This window comes from Astatotilapia calliptera, chromosome 13 (genome assembly GCF_964374335.1).
Source record: "Astatotilapia calliptera chromosome 13, fAstCal68.1, whole genome shotgun sequence".
NCBI classification, from domain to species: domain Eukaryota; kingdom Metazoa; phylum Chordata; class Actinopteri; order Cichliformes; family Cichlidae; genus Astatotilapia; species Astatotilapia calliptera.
This window is the reverse complement of record NC_137434.1, coordinates 16,886,111-16,892,544: the sequence shown is the minus strand read 5'-3', so window position 1 is coordinate 16,892,544 and position 6,434 is coordinate 16,886,111.

Genomic DNA, 6,434 nt, shown 5'->3' with positions numbered 1-6,434 from the left:
CATGAATTAACATTAAGCCACACATTTATATGCACAACAAAAAAAATTATATAATCAGTGTGGGGGGGAAAAAAATTCTTATGGCCTTGTTACAAGTTATTCGCTGCCATCTGCTGGACAGTAGTTGACACTACATAGTGATTTTCTCGTCTTCACGGGCTCTGTTAGTCATTATAAAGCGTGGACACAAGATTTGAAACTGACGTTAACACAAGTATGTGCAGTGGTAAATAGATGAAGGATGAGTAACTTTCGCTGACTTGAGACAGAGACCTTTTTAGTGATTCTTTGTGAAGATGCCAACGAGGAGCTGTTTGTGTACATGCCCATCTTGCATCCATATCAACACACAAAAACCGGTGTACCAAAGTGCTTACCTATCTAATCAGCCAATCACATGGCAGCAAGTCGATGCATTTAGTCATGCAGAAACAGCGTCACAATGGGGAGAAAAAGGTGACAGAAGGGAAGAATGTGGCATGATTGTTGGTGTCAGAAGGTGTCAGCCTATTAATATGATGATTTTTTTTTCTGGGTATTTTCTTACTAAAAGGCAGATGTGTGTCATCGGTATTGACTCATCTTAGGACTGACAAGAGAACAGTGTTCTATATCACATTAATTATTCTACTGTGGAAGCAGCACAAACAAACATTATTAACAGTAACAAGACATTAGGGACATTGAAAATCCTTCTTATATTACACTTCAGTGTGTTTAAAAAAATTACTGAATGTTGCAGTATAATGACTTCATTTCCTTTTAATCACCTTTCTCCAAATGAGAGCAGAGCGTATGGTCCCAACAGAGTGGAGCCAAGGAAAGAGCATTATAGTTGGTGTATCAAGTGCTGTGTGTGCTATTTCGTCTTCTTCTGCAGGGTGAACAAATAACAGGGCTGATGTACTGCTTATGAGGTAATGTTAAGCCTACAGTGCACTTATATAACGTGCTATTGAGATGCTTATTACATGTTTGTTACCTGATTATTACAGTCCAAAAGGGAGGAGCCATCAGTTCAAATTTAAACGGATGATGCTATTCAGTTTCGCTTTCTAAATTTCTTTATTGCTAAAAGTTGGGAAATCTGTCACAGTACATGTAAAACTGTCACATTACATTAGAAAAGTGCAACTAGTTAATTCCACAAAGAGAAGAAAACTTCAAAGCCACTGCAGCAGCACAGTTCAGCTGATCAAACAGCCTGTCCACAAAGAGAACAGGTCCAGCAGAGCTCAAAGTGCAAATCAACTTTGGTCATTAATTTGAGTCATTTTTTTACCCACAGTATTGGATTTTAGGTGCCTGGTAAATCCCATTTTAACAGTTATAACTCAATAATGTCTTTGGAAAATATTATTATAAAATATACGTCAGTGATGGGCTTATATGGTATAATATACAGCCAGATCACCAGCTTCTTCAAGTAGCATGTGCTAATGACAGATAAAGATACCTGTTGAACAAAAACAAAACAAAAAAAAAAATCTGCCCTGTTTGTCTGCAGCTCTCTGAAAGGTAATTCCACACATAGTGAGGCAATTTCCATTCAAAGTCATATTTCTAAACCTTAAATAAATTGCTATTGTAATTACTTAGTTAAACATGTTGAATCTTTGGAGTTAATGGAGCAGAGTGTGCAAAATCCTTGCTGAATTAAAACAAGGAGTTGAGATAAATGGCTGAATTCAGCAGCAACAGTGCCCTCTGAACATGACAAACTGCATCCATTATCAATGCATGCATTCATAATACATTAAAACTTCGGTATAAACAAGTGTATTATGACAGATAGCGTCTGCAGTTTTCTTTCATAATTCAGCTCCAATTGATCTCTGCAGTCCAGCAGAATGAGCCCTTTGTGTTTTTATATAAAGACCTACAGGGCTCGTGCATTAGATTAAATACAGTCCTATGTATATCAATTCTTGGGATAGCAACAGGGGAGAGTGAAGGAACCGGTTTTCCTCAAAGACGCCTTCATTAAGTGTATAAAAAACATTTGTATTTCAGTTCTCACAAGAAGTGAAATCCTGCTCACCATGAATATTACCACATCTAAAAATGCTATTTTTAACCAGGGGTCTGGATGGGACCAAAAGCTATAGGCATGAGAGAAGAGATGGGGAGTCACAGGAGCAATTGCCTCTGCATGCCTGGATGTGGGTAATGTGACTCTTCTAGTAGCACACAAAAAGGAATTTATTAAACGGGACAATTGTAGCAAAGACCACAGGAACATCTTTAGTTTCAAACACATGCTGTTCTCTGCAGTATGCAAATATACATCTTGCACAGCCACACAACTTTTAAAGGTGGTGAACCCACAACATATACTCAATGCACACTTTATTAGGTACACTTGTTCAACTGCTCATTAATGCAAATAATCATCGAATGCATCTAAACAGCAGTAATCAAATATATTTTTGCATGTATATTTTGCGGGTATAGGAAGAATGAGGAAGAAAAGGTGTTTTTTTTTTTGTTTTTTTTTTCTTTTCTTTTTTTTTTCTTTTTTTTCTTTCTTCTTTGCATAGTGTCGATCAGGTGATCTTTTTTTTTTTTTTTTTTTCTTTTTTGGCCTGTCCCGTTTGGCTCTTTTGCCATCAGAATTGTTGTCTAAAGGCAAAGAAAGATGCCCAATGGTCCATTTGATTCACCTTTTATTGTTTCTTTTATTTTCACTTACTGAATACGGGACAGACTTGACTGGGGGAAAGAAGGGGAGAAAGAAAGAGGGAAAGAGAAACAGCTGAGAAGAGGGACGGGGGAGAAGGGCAAAAGACAAAAACCAACAGAACGGGCAGAGAAAAAAAAATGCATATATCAATCACCTGGATCACCTGCTGAGAAAGAAAAAAGAAAGCAAGCAGAAGAGAACAAGAGTAATAGAATAAACAACATCACAATGATATATGGGAATATGACAGTAAATACTAAATGTTAAACATTATTGTGCAGCACATAAGATCAACAGAACACAGTGTGCTTTGAGGTAGGAGCCAAAAAGGGTGTAGTTTGTGGGTGTGATCACCCGTGTGTACACCTGTGAGCATGGACGCGCTTGTTTTTTGAGGGAAGGAAGGGAGGGGCAAGTGACCCCTCCCTGGGGCCAGCTCCCCCGCTGACCCCAGTAGGCACCCCCATACTCCGCGACCCGCCAGGGAAAGGGGGCCCAGGCCCATCCAGACCGGGGCCCAGTGCAGCAGCGCCGCCCGGCCCCACAGAGCCCGGGACAGTCCACCCAACCCCACCACAGAGAAAACTGCACCCACCCCACCATCCACTCATCTTCCAGACTACATAAGACAATAAACACCCAGGCTGAGATCTTCCGCCACCTCTCCTGTATCTCCCCCTCCTGCAGAGGGAGCTCCTGAGGAGAGGAAAGCTCCTGCAAGATGTGACAATCTCCCCCACCAGTTGAAGAGCCCCCCAGGTGGCTCGACGCACCGGCGGCACCCTGCTCCAGGGCTGGGCCCCCATGCACCCACCCGCCCACAACCCCGGCAACACACCAACCAGGACCCAAGCCCCCGAGGCCCGGTCCGGGTCCCAGCCCAGAGACGGAGCGCCCCCAGAACCTCACGCCCATCCCGGACCCACCCAGGGGCAGCCAGGCTACCAGGTCAGTAACCCACGTCCGTCAGCACAGACCCTCCCCTAGCCCCGCTGCACGCAGCCGCGAGGAAACAGTCACCTGAGAGCCAACAGAGCCCCTAACCGGACATGACCGCTACCCCGGGTTGAGCCCCCCAAGGAAGATGCCTCCGGGGAACCCCCCGACGCCCTAAGCCTGTCCCTACCCCAAGGTAGGGGTTTTTTATATATCACTTTATATGTGGCGCACTTGATGGGGGACAGATGGGCTGATCTGCTGGGATTTTCCCACTCAACCATCTTTAGGGTTTTACAGAGTGGTTAGAAAAAGAGAAAATATCCACAGCAGCAGTTATCTGGGTGAAAAGGCCTTGTTGATGTCAGATGTCAGAGAAAGGCCAAACTGCTTCAAGCTGATGGGAAGGCAAGTGACTGAAACAACCACTCCTTACAACCAAGATATGTAAAAGAGGGCTTGGGCTAGAGCAGCAGAAGACCACACAGGGTGCCACTCCTTTGAACATTTTTCCAATGTCCTGATTGGAAAAACGTTGCCTGGTCTGATGATTCTCAATTTCTGCTGAAACATTCAGATGGTCAGACTTTGGCACTTATACAGCATGGATCCACCCTGCCCTTTTCTGTTTTTTTAATTTATTTCATTTGATTCTTGAATGAGGTAATCAGTCACGTTAACCTAATCACTTTTCAGTTGAACTAATCAGTGGTTTTGCATCTTTCTTCTTAGATTATATGTTAATGTATGCAGCACTGCGTTTCTTCTACCTAACCAGGTCCATCCTCTTCACTAAAAGTTGATGGGATTCAATTAGGGTCAGTGTTCCTCCTAGTTCTGCAGTCATTATTAGAGCACAGGTCGGACTACCTGCTGATGTTTCGCTTCTTTAACCCTGAAACATCTCAGGGTGGTGGAGCAGCAGTTGAGATGTCTCCTTTCTACGCCCTGTAGCTGGCCCTGGGATCCCAGAGGTGCTGCTCTGGTATAACCTCTGCAACCAACTTTTTCTAGGAATGTTAAAAGCTCGATTTAAAGGAAGGATAAGTGATGACCGTCTTGGTCAGAGAAGGTTCCCAGAGGCGATTTTCTCTGGGAACCTGAGAGCACGGTTGAGATCCACTCCCAAGATCAGCTTTCGCCTCCCGGGAACACTAGGGACTGTGTCTACTGTGAGCTGACGTGGGCCTGATCCTCCTTCCTGATGAAATGGATCTGCCTCTGGGATGTTACTGCACTGTTGCTATTTCCCTCCAGCCTTTTACCTCCAGTATTTCCGCCAGCTTATGCAGAACCTGGATGTGTTGCTGTCTATACCGGCAGCCTCAACAGAAAGGCCCACATGGTCGTTCTGTTGAGTATCACTTCCCAGGCTGTCCATCTCCCTTGATGCTGGCCAACAGCCTTGATTTTTTATGAGTCCTCTTCCACCTGCATCACCTCAGAGGTCACCAGATCTTTTCTCTTCTTCTTGGGAGCTTTGGACCAAACCTTGGGTGTGGGTCACCATCCAAGACCCATCCTGCCTGGTTGAGGCACACCTGCAATCTCCTGGTGCTTCAATAAGCCGATGGCTTAATCAACTATCTGCGTCTCAACATATGAATGAAAGTCTCGTCAGAACATTTACATTTCTTTTTGTAGTTTTATTAAACTCTTAAAGCTTTTATTTTTTATCAGTAAAATATTATTTTTAATGAACTTTTATGGGGTTTTTTGTAGTTTTTTTCTTTTATTTGTTTATTTATTAATTTTTTTTATTATTTTTGTTTTGCATTAGTATTGAAACTAAGGACAACCTTAGTAATTTGTGACCTTACCTTATTACAACCAGGATTATCATTATAAGACTAATGTAACAGACAGTGGTAGAGTCTGTGTAAAGCTGAACGGCATCATTTTGTATTACAGAGAGTGGTTTGTTTTTCACCAGACAGTCGGGAAAACAGGAGAAAATGTGCTGCAGGGAGCGGGACTGCTGCAGTCTCTCATGAACAAACTGAAGGTCGACAGGCTGTGTGTGTGTGTGTGTGTGTGTGTGTGTGTGTGTGTGTGTGTGTGTGTGTGTGTGTGTGAGAGAGAGAGAGAGAGAGAGAGAGAGAGAGAGAGAGAGAGAGTGCGTGTCTACATCTTAGAGATGAGCTACTGAAGAAACTTTATCTTTCGTACTTGTAAGCATGACAAAATCTACTCATAAAGTGAGATATAATCTCTATTTTCTCATACGATGTATTCAAAATAGAGATTAATAGATATTGTTGAATTGGTTTTCCCTCGGACTATTTTAAAAGCATTTAAGGGAGTTAACTGTATACTGATTAAATTTACAAATAGCATTAAATGCTAAATAAATAGCTTAACATAATCTTTTTCTCTTTGTCAGAAAATACCAAAAATACAAATATCTAACAAAATAACTTAAATTTTATATTAATTTTATTTACTGTGCACATCAATTAACACCAACACTTGTAAAAGTCCCAGATTCTTTTTTAAAAATCTGCTTATAAAAGTAAACTTGTAAAACTTGTCAGCTCAGCTCTGTGTAATTTTATCCATGTCCGCTAGGTGTCAGTGTGGAGCCACGGCACAACTTTAAATGAACTCTGTTGCTTTTTGTTGCCCACCTTTTTAACCTCCACTTTACCTCTGCACCGCAACTCCAAGTGGAGGTGTTTGATGGGATAGTGAAGAAGTATAACAGCAGTATAACCGGTGATAAAAAGCCAAAGATATCTCTTGATTCAACGTAAATAAAAAAATAAGTAAGCGTTGCGGGAGGGCGTGCCACCTGTGACGGCAGCTGAGTGGACGA